This window comes from Pleurodeles waltl, chromosome 1_2, assembly GCF_031143425.1.
Source record: "Pleurodeles waltl isolate 20211129_DDA chromosome 1_2, aPleWal1.hap1.20221129, whole genome shotgun sequence".
NCBI classification, from domain to species: Eukaryota; Metazoa; Chordata; class Amphibia; order Caudata; family Salamandridae; genus Pleurodeles; species Pleurodeles waltl.
In genome coordinates this window covers 1,087,110,948-1,087,127,552 of record NC_090437.1, presented here as the reverse complement: position 1 = coordinate 1,087,127,552, position 16,605 = coordinate 1,087,110,948, and positions in this window count along the sequence as shown.

Sequence of the window (16,605 nt, the reverse complement as noted above, 5' to 3'; positions counted from 1 at the left end):
TCGTCGTCGTCTCCCTCCTCCCTCCCAGTCTCGTCTACACTCTCACCAGCATGCACTACCACTACAGCCACTAGGTCCCGCACCAGCACACCCACCACCACACCCTGCTCACGTACACTCACCACCCCCACTACCATTTACACGTCCCCTGTGTCCTCTCCCAGTGTGTCTGTGACACCCCCTCCCAAAGTACATATACGCAGGCACAGACCCACCCAACATACATCCACCTCACGACAGCCTCCAGCGCATGCACCTGCACCCAAAGCCACAAACATTACACCTCCTACAACCACCTCCTCTTCCTCCACTCCCAGACCCCCTCCAGCTACCCGTCCCAGTGTTCCTATTAAACTTTTCCTGACTAAGCTTGACCTCTTTCCCACCCCCCCTCCAATTCATAGGTCCCATACTAGCACCTCAGCCAAAAAATCTCCGGGACCAGTGGTGCCTGTTGTTAGAGGTATGTGGAGTCCACCGGGCACCAGGGCAGCCAGTGTGACACGGAGCCACAGCAAAGCCAGTCATCCCCCCTGTGAAGCACCAGAAGTTGGACAGTGCCCGGCGGGAGTGGGGGAAGACTCCAGCCAGCAAAGCTGCTCACAAGGGTCCCGGGGGGAATGTCCACTCAGCTGTGACTCCTCCCAAGGTGGGGAAGGGGCAGAAGAAATCGCCAAAGTCTGGGAGGAGCAGCACGGTGGAGAAGACCGCCATCATCCCCGCTGCCCAGGAGGCCACCGCCAGCCCAATCGTCAGTGGCCAGGAGGCCACCGCCAGAGTCAGTGCCCAGGAGGGCAGCCCGATCGTCATTGGCCAGGAGGCCACCGCCAGAGTCAGTGCCCAGGAGGGCAGCCCGATCGTCAGTGGCCAGGAGGCCACTGCCAGCCACAGCCCAGCTGCCCAGGAGGGCCCCGGCAGCCACAGCCCAGCTGCCCAATGAAGGACCGCCAGCCCCAGCCCAGCTGGGCAATGAAGGAGCACCATGGCAAGCACCGCTGAACAGGTCAGAAACTTGAAACTCAAGCACCGCTGAACAGGGCAAGAACCGCTGAACAGGGCAAAGACCGCCATGGCAAGCACCGCTGAACAGGGCAATCACAGCTGAACAGGGCAAAGACCGCTGAACAGGGCAAGGACCGCCATGGCAAGCACCGCTGAACATGTCAGAAACTTCAAACTCAAGCACCGCTGAACAGGGCAAGGACCGCTGAATAGGGCAAGGCCCGCCAAGTCAAGCACCGCTAGCCCATGAGCGGCAGGGGCAGTGACGCAACTGGGACCGTCACGGGGAGAGTGATGCACTCTGGGCACCAGCCCCCCTCCAGAACAAGTGGAGAAAGGCATCCACTCAGTCTGTCCTGCACAGGATGAAGCACTCTGGGCACCAGTCCCCCTCCAGAACCAGTGGAGACATGCATCCACTCAGTCTGTCCTGCACAGGATGAAGCACTCTCGGCACCAGTCCCCCTCCAGAACAAGTGGAGAAAGGCATACACTCAGTCTGTCCTGCACAGGATGAAGCACTCTGGGCACCGGTCCCCCTCCAGAACCAGTGGAGACTGTTCTCCACTTGAGAGACTGTGGCTTTGCACTCCCCAGGATGTAATAGTGGGCAAACCACCCACTGTAGAGACTTGAGCGACTGTGGCTTTGCACTCCCCACGATGTAATAGTGGGCAAACCACCCACTGTAGAGACTTGAGCGACTGTGGCTTTGCACTCCCCACGATGTAATAGTGGGCAACCCACCCACTGTAGAGACTTGAGAGACTGTGGCTTTGCACTCCCCAGGATGTAATAGTGGGCAAACCACCCACTGTAGAGACTTGAGAAACTGTGGCTTTGCACACCCCAGGATGTAATAGTGGGCAACCCACCCACTGTAGAGACTTGAGAGACTGTGGCTTTGCACTCTCCAGGATACATCAATGGGCATGGAGCCCCCTCGTGGATCTGGTGTGGTGCACTCATCCGGCTGAGGTGCCCCCCTTCCTTTCCCCCTGAGGTGCCTGTTGTATTTCTGTCTGATGCCCCAGCAGTGTTCTCTCCGTTTCTGGTCAGGTATCTTGTGTGGGCCTCGCCCATGCATTTTGGGCCCAGTGGTCCACGGACAATGACTTGTGCATTACCTGCACTACTATTAATGTGTATATATATATATATATATATATATATATATATATATATATGTATATCTTGGTTACTGTATTTTGATATATTACAATGGTTCCACTCATTTCCTTTGGTCTTTGCATTCTTCCAGGGGTGGGGGGGGGGGGGGTTGGGGGTTGTTACTGTAATGTTTGGATATGCATTGGTGTGTGTGTTGTAGTGGGTGAGGGTGGGGGTGGGGGTGGGGGTGTTGCGTGTGTGTGTCCCTATCTTTTGCCTCCCCCTCCCCTATGTCGTAGGTGCAGTACTCACCGTTGTCTTCGCCGCCGGCATTGATGATCGTTGTACAGGAGCAGGAAGACTAGTGGAGGAAGTATTTGGAGTTCCGGCTCCATGGTGTCCTCCTTCCTCGTGGAGTGTGTAGAGGTGAGCGTTTTCCCTTTGAAATGGCTGTTTCCTCTGTGTTTTTATCCGCGGTGAATCCTCCCCGGAAAAGGTGGCGGGTTGGTAGGTTGTGATACTGTGGGCGTTACATTGTCTCCCGCCTGTCTGTTGGCGGTGACCGCTGCGCTGTTTGTTTCTACTGCCGTGGCGGTCGGAGTGTTAAAGTGTCTGTCTTTGTTGGCGGTTTCCGCCACGGTCATAATTCAAATTTTTTTACTGCCGGCCTGTTTGCGGTCTTACCGCCGCTTTAACACCATCCGCCAGGGTTGTAATGACCCTCAAAGTCTCTTTCAAGCACAAAGTACCTGGTTCGTGTGAAAAATCTCTGCAAAGGGCCCCAGAGGAGTAGAAACAAAGGGGTGTGCGTTGATTTCCCGGGCCGCACAGGGTGATGCGTTGTTTAGTTTCCACGCTGGGGCGGCTGTGGGTCGATTTCCGGGGTTTGGTCGTGGATCCTCTTCGGTTTGTGGGGTTTTCAGACGCCCCGTGGGCAATGCGTGGATTTCTTGTGCTGGCAGGACGAAGTCATAGGAGCTGCATCGCTTCAGTGGGCGTTGCGCGGAATTTTCTACCGCACGGCAGGCGCTGCATCGATTCCTCTCTGGAAGTCGGGCTGTGTTGTTCTGGTTCCGCTGTGCGTCGTTCTGGTGGGCCGTACGTCTAATTTCCGGTCACTGCGCTGGCTCTGCATGGATCTTCTCGTTGGGAAGTCGGGCTGCTGCATTCCGGATCGGTGTACGAAGAAATTTTCACTGCAGTGCAGGTTGTGCATCATTTCTGGCAGGCTGTGCATCGAATTTCGCTGCACAAGGAGTCCTTCTTGAAGAGATGAAGTCTTTTTGGTCCTGAGACTTCAGGAAACAGGAGGCAAGCTCTATCCAAGCCCTTGGAGAGCACTTCTTCACCTCAGCCAGAAAGCAGAAAGGCAGCAGGGCAGCAGCAAGGCAGCAGTCCTTCACAGAAAGCAGTCAGGTGAGTACTTTAGGCAGCCAGGCAGTTCTTCTTGTCAGGATGCAGGTTCTGGTTACAAGTTTCTTCTCGAGGAAGTGTCTGACTTGGTAGGGACAGAGGCCCTGTTTATATACCCAAATGTGCCTTTGAAGTGGGGGAGACCAATGTTAGCCTATTAAGGGAGCAGGCCTGACAGCAGTGTAAAAACGAATTTAGGAGTTTTACACTACCAGGACATGTAACCTACATAGGTGCATGTCCTGCCTTTTGCCTACATGGCACCCTGTCCTATGGGTTACCTAGGGCACACCTTAGGGATGTCTTATATGTAGAAAAAGGAGAGTTTTAAGTTTGGCAATTACTTTTAAATGCCAAGTCGAATTGGCAGTGAAACTTCACACACAGGCCTTGCAATGGCAGGCCTGAGACAAGGTTCAGGGGCTACTTAAGTGGGTGGCTCAATCAGTGCTGCAGGCCCACTAGCAGCATTGAATCTACAGGCCCTGGGCACACATAGTGCAGTCTACTAAGGACTTTAAACAGTCCAATTGGGTATGATCCAATGTTACCATGTTTAAAGGGAGAGAGCACATGCACTTTAGCACTGGTTAGCAGTGGTAAAGCGTGCAGAGTCTTAAAACCCAGCAAAAACAGTATCTAAAAAGTGGAGGGAGGCAGGCAGTCAGGTCTAACAGTCCCCATTTTTAAAAAGGACGATTGTAATTTACCCATGTGCTACGGTCCAATTTAACTATTAGATTCAAGATCTTAGGGCTGCTAGTTTTAGATAAATTAGAGACATGGGCCGAATCATCTTCGTTCTTTTTCCCATTTCAATTTGGTTTTAGACCTTGCTTGGGGATTGTTGAATTTGAACCTTATTTAGGTGAAGTATGTGAAAGCCAGGAGAGGTTTTCTTCTCATGGCATTCATCAACCTCTCATGTGCTTTTGATCTAGTAGATTGAGAGGTTCTTTGGGAATTAATTAGACAGGCAGGAGTAGATCAATTATTGCTGGACTTAATCAAACAACTCCACAATAATACATCGACTAATATCCGTTACCCACTCTCGGGGGACTACACAAGGCCAATTAGGGTTTCTAGGGGCATGAGGCAGGACTGTATTTTAGCTCCCTTTTTGTTTTTGTTATATAGTAATTCCTTAGAGACCTTTTTAGAATCATGTACTCCGGATGTGCCACATGTTGGTGCACGGGCTGTTCCAGTTTTATTGTACGTGGACAACGACGTTTTATTGGGATTAACTGCTAACAGTTTATGATAAACCTAAAGCTTAAAGTAAATTACCAGAAATCCTTTGCAATGGTTAGTGGGCCTAGAAATTGTAATAAAAAAAGTTTGAATGTTGGAGGGATTCCAATTAAGAAGTGACTTTTTTTTTAGCTAATTGGGAATCCTTTTTGATGCAAAGGGCTCTTGGGAAAGGCTGATGGTTTAAAGAGCAGCTAAAATGGGGCCGCTTGTGATACAGTTTTTAGATTTATTAATAGCCTAGGCTCTAAGCCAATTAGGGAGATGCTGCAGTTATATAGGAGCAAATGCCTTTAGATAGGTGTACATGGATCTGGTGTTTCGGGGAGTGCTCCACCAAGGAAGGTGCAAGTTGTGGAGAACAAGTTTTTATGTCGTCTTTTGGCAGTGCCATAAAGTATGGCAAGTTTTATTATCCACCTCGAAACAGGAATGGGGTTTTTAGAGGACAATGTAGGCATGACTCCTTTATTTGGATCAAATTGTGGAGTACTCCTAGGGCAGTTATTTCGCAGGAAGTGATAGCAGATTGCTTGAGATTAGACAATGTGCACGCTATTTCTTTGTTGAGGTATGTGAAGGATCATTTGTACAGCCTTGTTTTGAACTACCTTTTTGACTGCCCGGAGGAAACGTGTTTTAAAAACAAAGAAATAGTCAGAAGGTGCTTTCTGTCCTTTAAGTAGGGAGAGCGAATTGTAAGCTGCTTTCATATGGAGTCTGTTTTGAACTTTATGCAATTTTGTTATGTTTCTGCATTGTGCCCCTTTTTATATCGGTTAATCAATCCTCAACACAGGTTTTATATGACACGCTTGAGGCTTAAGATAGTGCGCTGTCTTATGCTTTTCCCATTGCCGGCCCGAGAATAAACTTTTTTAATTGCTGCCCACATGACAATGTTTCTCCAAAATCTACTGTGCACTTTATTCTCGTTTGTAATTTGTTCTATTCGGTTTATTCGCACAACTTTAAAGCACAAGCACTTTAGGTCGTATATGAATGGTCACAGGTATCTGCAATCTGCAGCATCTCTGGAGATTTGTTTTGCTGCTATACTTTTTATCAGTGCTGCTATTAAATTACCTAAATCCTATGACACGTAATGTATTGTTTGATGTATTTTTATTATGTACTGGCTTGAAGTTTTTTTTTATGTTTACATGTAAATACTGTTGCGTTTCTTCTTAGAGGTTTTATCTTGTGTGCTTTTATGGTCAAATGAAACCGCATAAAGATTATGAAATGAAATGATAATACAGAATGCATAGGCAGTCAACGGAGGATTTGTCTCTCGATTTAACTGAGACTAGTTTTAGAGAGACCAACGACAAAGAGAGAGACCAAGAAAGAATGCTTCCCAAAGTACAATTTACGATTGAACAAAGACCTAACAACATATGAACCTGACAGGGGGGCTAAAAGGAAATACTCACTGAACTCTCATATTCTGAAAAAGGTAGATATAGTTACTGCTCTCATTAAAACATATAGGCGTGTACCTCATTGCAAACTTTGCTGTAAAAATGACAATCAAGACAAGCAATCAAGGTGGGTTGACAGGGCGACCTGGTTCTCTAAAAGATGGCAACCTCCTCGGTCTTAGAGGCATTCATCATAAGTCTTCTCATCCCCAAGCACTGAACTAGACTATTATACTTATGTTCAAAACTCTTCAGGGAACAGCACAGAAACAAATAAAGGTACATGTCCGCAAACAAGTGGAAAGGCAGTTATAAGGTGTTGGACTTTTGGCCATACGCATGGTCATCCCTAGTCTTTTTGCCTCCTGCCTCCTGGTTTTTCTGACCTCTCGCTGTTGGCTCTAGGACTCTGAGCACTTTATCACTGCTGACCAGTGCTAAAGTGCAGGTGCTCTCCCATCTAAAGTTGGTATGATTGGCTTATACCTAATCAGCATATTTAATTTACCTATAAGTCCCTTGTACAGTGGTATCTCTATACCCAGGGCCTGTACATTAAATACTACTAGTGGGCCTGCAGCGCTGCTTGCGCCACCCACTGAAGTAGACTTTCAAACCTGTCTCAGGCCTGCTAGTGCAGGGCCTGTGTGCGCAGTTTTCTGCCACAGGGACCTGGCATCTAAATTTACTTGCCAGGCCCAGAACTCCCCTTTTACTACATGTAAGTCACCCCTAAGGTACGCCCTAGCTAGCCCTATGGGCAGGGTGCCATGTATGTAGAAAGGCAGGACATGTGCCATATTGCATGGCCTGTACTGGTAGTGACAAACAGCCTAACTTGGTGCCTCACTGCTGTGAGTGCTGCCTTCTCATAGGATTGCATTAGAAATGCCCTGCCTTATGTGTAAAGGGTATTGTCTGATTTATGAGGGGTAGCGTAGGCGTGTTTGGTATGGTTGTGATGGTGATAATAAATACTTCTTACTGGTGTGGGTGTATTTTTTATTACTATCACAGAAATGCCACTTCTAGAAAGTGCGCATTTATCTGTGCTTATGACTCTGGTGTTTTGCAGCTTGACTCCAATCCACGTCTGGGCAGAGTGACAGTTGGGGCTTTGTGCATACTTTTCAGACAGCCTGTACACAGGGAGGGTGGAGGTGTCACAGAGGTGCATCTGCATACTGAATAGTCTTCCTGGGCTGAGAGAAGGGAGAGGCGGGGCACACCTGCATTTGTAAAGACTGTGCCCTGGCCTAACACAATAGGGTCGTTAACCCCCCACTGATGTTTGGAGCCTGTGCTGAAAGGAGAGAGGGGGCACTCCCAGAACCAGTTGTAACTGGCTGGAACCTCCTCTCCCTACCATTGTAAAACACTGTAAGAACTGACTATAAGTACAGGGGAATTTCCCCCACAATTTGAACATTCTTGGAACTTGAAACTGGACACTGAACGCTGATGAATGGACTCACCAGGAAACCGCCTTGGACTGCTGCTGCTGTGCTGACCTGTGACATGCCTGGTCACTAGGAGGAACTGCCACCATCTGCACCCCTTGTGCTGGCCTGTAGCTGGGCCCACCAGCCCTGTATCTTCTCCTTGCTTATTGTTCCCAGGGGCAGGGTGCTGTGGCCCCTGACCCCTGCACCAATCTTCTATAATATTGCCTTAGCGCTTGGGGGAAAAGCGCTCTTGTGGATAAATGCTGCAGAAGATCACCGCCGCAGCCCAGGCTGCATAATTTTCCTAGCGCTGTGAAAAGCGCTTGATTGGGAACCCCCAGATCACCGCCGCAGCCCAGGCTGCATAATTTTCCTAGTGCTGTGAAAAGCGCTTGATTGGGATCACCGCCGCAGCCGGGTTGGTTAATGGCCTCGGAGCGCGAGGACCGCGCTCAGCTCAGTGCCCCCGGGGCACGAGAAAAGCCACATTTAAAGAATCAGGAGCAAGCCTGCTCCTAGCGGTGCCCCTGGGGTAGGGATCGCTCCGAGGAGCGCCCCCGGGGCACCAGAAGGCCCTGCCTTGGGCCAGAGAACCCTCGGAGAGGCGAGAGGAGAGGAGGACGCCTCTCCCTCGCCTAAGAACCCTCGGAAGGCTTCGGTCGCCGTCGGAAGGGCGAGGGGAGAGGAGGACACCTCTCCCTCGCGTAAGAAGCCTCGGAAGGCTTCGGTTGCCTGGGGAGCGGGCAGCAGCCTCATCGGAGGCCCGCTGCACCCCCAGACCCCTCAGGGCCCCTGCGAGGGCCAGCCTTGCCATAAAGGGGTCTCCCCTTCTGAAAGGGCCGACGGAGGCCCCGGGAGACCCCAGGAGTTTGCGGGCCCCCAGAGGGGCCCGTTTGCAGATTGGAGGGGGTGCGTGGCGCCCCCCTCCTTACCCACAGTATTTCCCTGACTTGGGCCCCCCCCTGGAGAGGGCCGGTGGAGGCCTGGGGGGCCCCCCAGTGATCACGGGTCCCAGAAGGGGCCCGTCAAGAATTCAGAGAGGGTGCGTTCCGCCCCTCTCGGTCTACCAGGTTCAGGGAGGCCCCCGTTTTGGCGCAGAGAAGCCCCGGGGGCCCCATTGGTGGTTTTAGGCACTGGAAGTGCCTCCTCATCAAGACAGGTACTTTTTAAAGGGACCAATATAACGATAATTGAAGTTCTTTCTACAGACTTTGTTAATTATGATATATTGCCTAACTGCTCTATGATGCTTTTACATATATGTGCACATGTTCCTTTTATGGGCATGACTTGCTAATATGTTTCCTTAACTTGCCATAGATTTTCTAATGTTCCTACTATGGGCGTTTTATGATATTCTTATGACAAGTGTTCTAATGTGATAACGTGTTTCCTGACTACTGCTTATGTTGCAGAATACTGAGTAACCTGTGTGCTATGTGTGACTACTGCTAGTTTGCAGAGTAACTAATGTGTAACGTTCTGACAACTGCTAAGGTAGCAGGATAGTACTGTTATGTGATGTTGGTCTGATAATTACGTTGTGTACAATACAGTATATTTTCATATAATCTGGTGTTGTGTTTCCTTTGTGGTGGGGATATTGCGTCACATGTGTGTGTGTGTTGTGCAAACGCTTTACACATTGCCTCCGGGGTAAGCCTGACTGCTCGTGCCAAGCTACCAAGGGGGTGAGCAGGGGTTATCTTGGACGTGTAACTCCCTTGCCCTGACTAGAGTGGGTAAGTACTGCCTGGCTGAGGTGCATACCCTAGCCAACCAGAAACCCCCTTTCTAACATAAGGGAATACACATGTAAATTAAATTAATATAGTTAAATACTCATTTTATCATTTTCATTTTAATATTTTTTAAACAATAGTTTAAAAAACTCCCTCCCCGCTAACATGTTTAATATGTAATTAATTTAGTTAAAATGAATGTGTTGAATCTATTTAAATATCTATTTAAATTATTTGTCATCTTATAATAAAAACTTAAAAATGTAACTTTTTAAAATTACGTTTATCATTAATTTTTTTAATAATTAATAATTGTATAGAAAAAAAGTGACGCTCATATCTGCCGTTGCTAGCATAGGGTAAAGACCAAAACCTTCATATGCAAAACATAAAAGAAAGCGCTGCACTCCCGGAAGCTCCATACGACATTTCCTTTATTGGCAAAGACAGATTTCCTTCAGACTCACGACACGTTTCGACATCCTTGTCTTTTTCAAAGTGGTATCATCTGGCCTCTTCCCATCACAACTTTCGTCATGGTTGTTATACTTCATTCTGGGATTACGAGTTAATTGCCTTTCACACCTGGAAATCATTGTAGATTTATATACTGTTTGTAGACTTAAGCACGATTCTAACTGTGATTAATCTGATTTGTAGTTAAAAAGTTAATGACTTCAAAACACATGATGCTTGTAGCCATTGGTGCATTTATATCATAACCAACATAGATAAAAAAATAGGTACATTCCCAACTCATTCTAATAGGTGTCATATTTTTGTGTATTTCAGTGCGTAATCAATCAACACAACAACCGGACCCCTCTATCACAGGGCCTCATTGGCATTCAGATATCCATAAAACCAGTTTAAAGTTGCGCTAGGCGCTGTTTGAAGGTCAGACTTCTAGTCCCTAGTCTTCAAGTGTAATACACATGCATGAAATTATTATCTTCTCGCCCACTCCAAACTGTTTGTGATGTCATAGGTGCCAGGTGTTGTCACTTTTAATTTAATTAAAAAAGCACTTGGTCTTGAAAGTGACACACATATCTGCTGGTGTTAGCATATGGTAAAGACCAAAACCCTCTTATGCAAACCAGAAAAGAAAGCGCTGCACTCGTGGAAGCTCCATAAGACATTTCTTTTATTGGCAAAGACAGATTTCCTTCAGACTCCACCACGCGTTTCGACATCCTTGTCTTTTTCGAAGATGTATCGTAGGTCATCTCCCCAGCAGAACTTTCGTCATGGTTTTTATACTTCATTCTGGGATTACAAGTTAATTGCCTTTCACACCTAGGAATCATTGCAAATTTATATCCTGTTTCTAGACTTAAGCCCGATTCTAACTGTGATTAATCTGATGTATAGTTCAAAAGTTCATGACTTCAAAACACACGATGCTTGTAGCCATTCATGCATTTATATCATAACCAACATAGATAAAATAAATTGCTGCATTCCCAGCTCATTCTCATAGGTGTCATAATTTTGTCTATTTCAGTGCGTAATCATTCAACACAGCAACCGGACCCCACCATCAATGGGCCTCATCAACATACAGATATCCATGAAAACAGTTTAAAGTTTTGCCAGCAGACAATGAGTATTGCAAGGGTGGTGGCCAGGGGGACACCTGCACTGCCCAGGCCAAGTACCTGGGTAGTGCAAGGGCGCCCCTGTGGCCCCCTGCGCCTGTTCTCCACCACCCTTTCCATGGGGGTAAAACCACCATGAAAAGGCTGAAGTTGAACAAGGTTGTAATCAGCAGGGTGCCTCTGCATGCAGCTTCAGCCTGGCTGATACCGACCTGCACCCACCATCAACTCTTCTCGGCGAAGATGGCGGAGCCCTGTCGACCTGACCACCAGGATCATAATGTGGCAGTCAGACTGCCACAGCTGCGGCGGTCCTGACCGCCATTGTGAGTCAGGTGGTCACGTGACTGCCAGACTCATAATGAGGCCCTTAAAATTATGAAATGGACAGTAACCAAGACAAGGGTCACAAAATTTCAAACTCTGTAAAAGATTAAACAGGGTGCATCAAAGTAGCCTGCCCATGAATCCTATAAGGGATTGTTGCTGAATTGGCTTGGCTGAAGAAAGCTGCCAACTTATCATTAAGCATATCCATAGATATACGTGATTTTTGTAAATTTATATTTGCACGACTTTGGACTTCTGTGAAATCACTGGTGTAAGCCTGTAAATCATTAAGGTAATAGTTTCTCGGGATTACCACATTTTATCCAACATGACTGATTGCTTTAATGTGTCTCTGTAATAAACTGTTTGTAAACATGCATATGTATACTTAATGATGTGTAGATCTAATCCTACACCTTAATGAAACTTACCTCTTTTTCGCTATTCACCATTTCCATGTGGAGATTCACCGATAGGTGTAGAATTATTGTCTCCATCCACTGAAATGAAGAGCTAGAGCATCCAACAACAGAAAGTACATGTGTAAAGTTGCTACTAGTACATGTTCACCTATTGTTGGAACCTCTGCTTGTGGGGTGGAGTGCTCCCTATGAGAAAATATAGGACAATTTGAGAAAGTTTACTATTTATAAACAAATATTACATACATGTTAGTGTATAATATGCATGTAAAATAATGCAAAATATTTAATAATAAACTAAGTAGTAAAATAAAACAGCATTAAATAACACAGTCGATTACCTCATCAAATTAAATGTGGATTATATAATAGAATCTTAAATTATAAATATTAATTCTTAACAAATGATTTAAAAAACATGATCACTCTCACCAACATTTTTATTTTTATTTAATTTGTAGTAAACCAGATTGAGAGATATGTATTTAATTACTTTGACTACTTTGGTAAGGTTTAAAGGTTGTTGTTTTTTTAAATTAAGGCTATTACATATTTGAAATACAAATAAATATTTATACTAACATTTTTTGTCACACACATATATATATATGTATTTATATACATATATATAAATATATGTGTGTGTGTATGTGTGTGTGCATATATACATACACAAACACACACACACACATATACATCATACATATCATATAGATACATACGTATTTTGACCTAAAACAGGTCTTTTTCAAGACACTAACTTTTGAGATAATTTAGCTTGTTGAGATTGCGACAGGTGGAACGTAGTTTTGGGAATGCTAGGGTAAAGTGAAGTAAGCCTTTATTTTCTCTGTTGAACATCTATGGATTGGAGTTTGCTCATCCTGTGCATATCAAATTTAAAATGAAAGTATTTTCAGTTAATACTTTCACTGCAGTGTATGTGCTTGCGTACAGGGTTGAGAGGTTGTAACCCCCTTATTGTAGTGCATACACATTCCTCATTTTATAGTACTGATAGGTCAGGTATATTTTCTTGTGCACAGAATCTATTTGATGGGTCTCCTCACAAGTGTTCTACCTGATGATATTGTGTTGATCATCTGTGTTGTAACTATAATGCTGACTATAGACGGACAAATACATAAAGCTTTTCATCAATAATATCTGATTTATTATTGGAACCGTTTCATTAATGTTATTTTTTATGTTTTCAAAGATATTTATAGAAGTAATCCCAGACACTGTGTAGAAAGAGATTCAAACCACAGTTGTTTTCAACATATACTATACACTGAAACAGATATTGAACATCCTACTTTTTTATACACAACTCCTTATAATTTAATTTGCACAACTGACAGCCAAATATGTACAGTCCAACCTATTTTGTACAGCTATAAGGTAGTCCATCTTTACAAGACATTATTGCCATATTGCCCATTAATCTCACACACATACACTGTATAATGTCTGAGGATCTTATGATTTCTTTGTAAAGTGTCTTGACTTTTTGATGTGGACTCATGCTCAAGATGGTGTCAACGCATTTCGGCCTAATGTCTTTTGGCCTCTTCAGCACTATATAAGGTGTGGGCATACCTTTAATCAAAAACATATACACAACCATTCATATCAACCATATATATATATATATATATATATATATATATATATATATATATATATATATATATATATATCAACCATATATATCAAAGTAGTTACCCAAGACTTCAGAGGGATATATCGGGTGGCCCCTTTTTGCTTTGTGTTTGATTGTGTTGATCACCAGCAGAGTACTAGCTTCTGTTGGGTTGGCTGGGTCCATTCAAACTGGTATTCCTTTCACTGTTGGAGAATACTGTCCCTGTGATGTGACCATGACACTGATATTGGTTGGTGGAAGCTGATTACAGTAATGGGTGCATACGTTTTTTCCTAAATTCCTTTGGGATAACTGCTTATAGGCTCCATATGGTTGAACCGTGTAGTATGCCATGACTGAGCTCTCCCATTCACCCTGATGGTATGTGGAGTGTATCTGAGTAGGTTGGGTCTCATGCTTCCTCCATTTGTTTATAGCCAATATGATTGCAGAGTTATTCACTGGATTAGTAGTAGAGTTGGCTAACTCCCCTCAACGTACATGTCCCTGTGCAGCTCATCAGAGGTCTCCCTTCATCTCTAATTCTTTTTAAAGCAGTGCGCTTTTTGACTTAAATCATTATTGGGTAAGTAGGACCTTCTGGTGCACTTGGCATTCAAACAGATTGTCAATCTTATAGCAAGAGTTCTAATTGAGTGTGCATTTATTTTATATTGACTGTTGGCAGTGGGTACTATTGCGTTTTTAGTTTTTTCCATTTCTTTAATCTGTTATTGCTGTAAATATATTGTATAAGTGATTCTTGATTAAATACTGTACTTGTGTGAATATTTTAATTTCTTATTACATGAATTAATGTTTTCCAATTTCCCCAGACTAAATCCTTATACATTCTTGTTAGTTAAACCTTGGACTGCTTTTCCACAATTAGCCAGAGAGGCAAAGCCACTTAATTGACCCTCAGTGTTTTGGGGAACTGTGTACCTTGAGTGTTGATTGCTAGGAAACCCACACATTCTCTCTCGGATAAACATATGGCCCTTGTAATCATTCACTCTTGAGAGCTCGGTCTGACAAATATGACAAAACATGTGGTACACATACCCATAAACCCCATCACCCACAGCACAGCCTGACTTTATAGCGGTGTCATCACATTACTTGCTGGCTGCTGCTTTAATACTGCCTGCTTCTGTCCCTTCCTGCCACCATTGTTGCAGAGCTGGCATTGAGGTCATGTAAGTTGCAATAAACCATACCATCAACCCAACCTGTGGGCAAGGGTCTATGAACATTCCATCGTTTGCTCAAAAGTCCTATGGCATGCACTCAGATTGCCAACTAGTAAGGAGGAATGGTGAGTTTTCTTGCGGGACAGCAATTTTGCATTAAGGGTCACAGTTGTCCCATCCTTGAGGTGGAGGCTGGCTGCTGCTGGCAGAAGCATTTTGCTTGATGGATCCAAGCCTTTTGTTTGCCTTGGAATCTCAATCTCAAATGAGGAGATTCATTCACTTCCAAATTCGTGGGCCAGAAGACAGAGTTGAAAACTTACACTGTGTCTTGATCCCTGTGCCTTGGCACACAAACGTTTGTTAGGAGACAGGGAGAGGAAACTGAGATTAAATCCCAAGTTACATTGATCGCCAGTAAACAATTTATCAGTAAGACAATATATCACTTGACTCCTTTTGTCTATATCCTGTCCCCTTTCATCAATCATATTTAAGAACCATAATTCTTTTTTTCTAAAACAATTATGTTTATTCTTCTTTGGTAGAGATTTTTGAAAGTTCATGACACATTTCCAAGCCATAATATTTCCACATTGCCCAGATAAAATCATCACCCTAGTAGATCACAAAGCTCCATGAAACATCAATTTGCCACTTGATTTGAAGCAGAACCTGCCTTATCACCACAGAAATTAACCTCTAGGTTGGCTTATCATTAAAAATGAAGAAGGGCCTGATTACGAACTTGGCGGATGGAATAACCCATCACAAACGTGATGGATTTCCCGCCCGCCATTTTACAAGCTCCATAGGATATAAAGGAACTTTTAATGTGGTGGACAGGATATCTGTCGCATTTGTGTCGGAGTATCCCATCCGCGAAGGTCGTAATCAGGCCCTAAATGTCTTACTATTAATTTTTGAAAGCATGGCAAGTGATTTTTTTATGTTGGATATAAATGTTGCAATCATACCATTATTGCATTCCAAAGGCTTACCACCATGGGCCGAATTAATGAATTATGTTATCATCCTTGTAATGCTTTTGCCTTTGATTATGTGTGATGTAATAAATATGTAATGTATCTCATGCATACAAAAATTCCTAAAATTCTAGCAAAGATCTCCCACGCTGGTCTGTGCCTTCTTAGCACTTGCTTTCCATTTGAAATCATTGTTAACAGTGTGTCTCAAATGAGAAAATGTGAAGGTTCTTCTTCAAGGGTCTGGTGCCTTGTATTATTGTGTACAGTCTGCTCTCCTGTGTCTGAAGGTATGATGCGTGCAGTATCTGTGGCAGGATTTCCGGCTTGCGATGCTTCCGATCTTTCCAAAGAGGCAGTGCCTAAAGAATACAAAAACATACAATCAAAAGTACTGATATGTGATGGTCATATAAATGCTAGGAAGCTAAGTGGCTGTATAGTTCAAAGCTTTGCACCTTCCAGGAATGTGCTATATAAAAGAAGACCTATAGTTCACATTGCACAGTTTCCTAAATGCACAAACCTTGTTTTTACAATTTTTACAGTATTGAGTTTTATATTGTAGATTTTACATTATTTTCTTTCCAGCTTGAAACAAAACATCTTATCATGCATTTGAATGTTTAAACCACTGTGAGGCTGAAATATAATAAGTGGATGTTAGAAATGGGGTCTTTGGTTGACAGTCCGGTTACCCCCTGTTCAAGCAAGGACCCTCACTCTAGTTAGGATAAAAGAGAATCACCCTCAGCTAACCCCTGCTTACCCCCTTGGTAGCTTGGCAGAGCAGTAGGCTTAACCTCAGAGTGCTAGGTGTAAAGTATTTGTACCAACACACACAGTAACTCAATGAAAACACTACAAAATGACACAACACCAGTTTAGAAAAATAGGAAATATTTATCTAGACAAAACAAGACCAAAACGACAAAAATCCAACATACACAAGTCAAGTTATGATTTTTTTAAAGGTTTAAAATAAAAAGAGTCTTTAGGTAGTTGTAACACCACACTAGCGCTGCTAGCGTG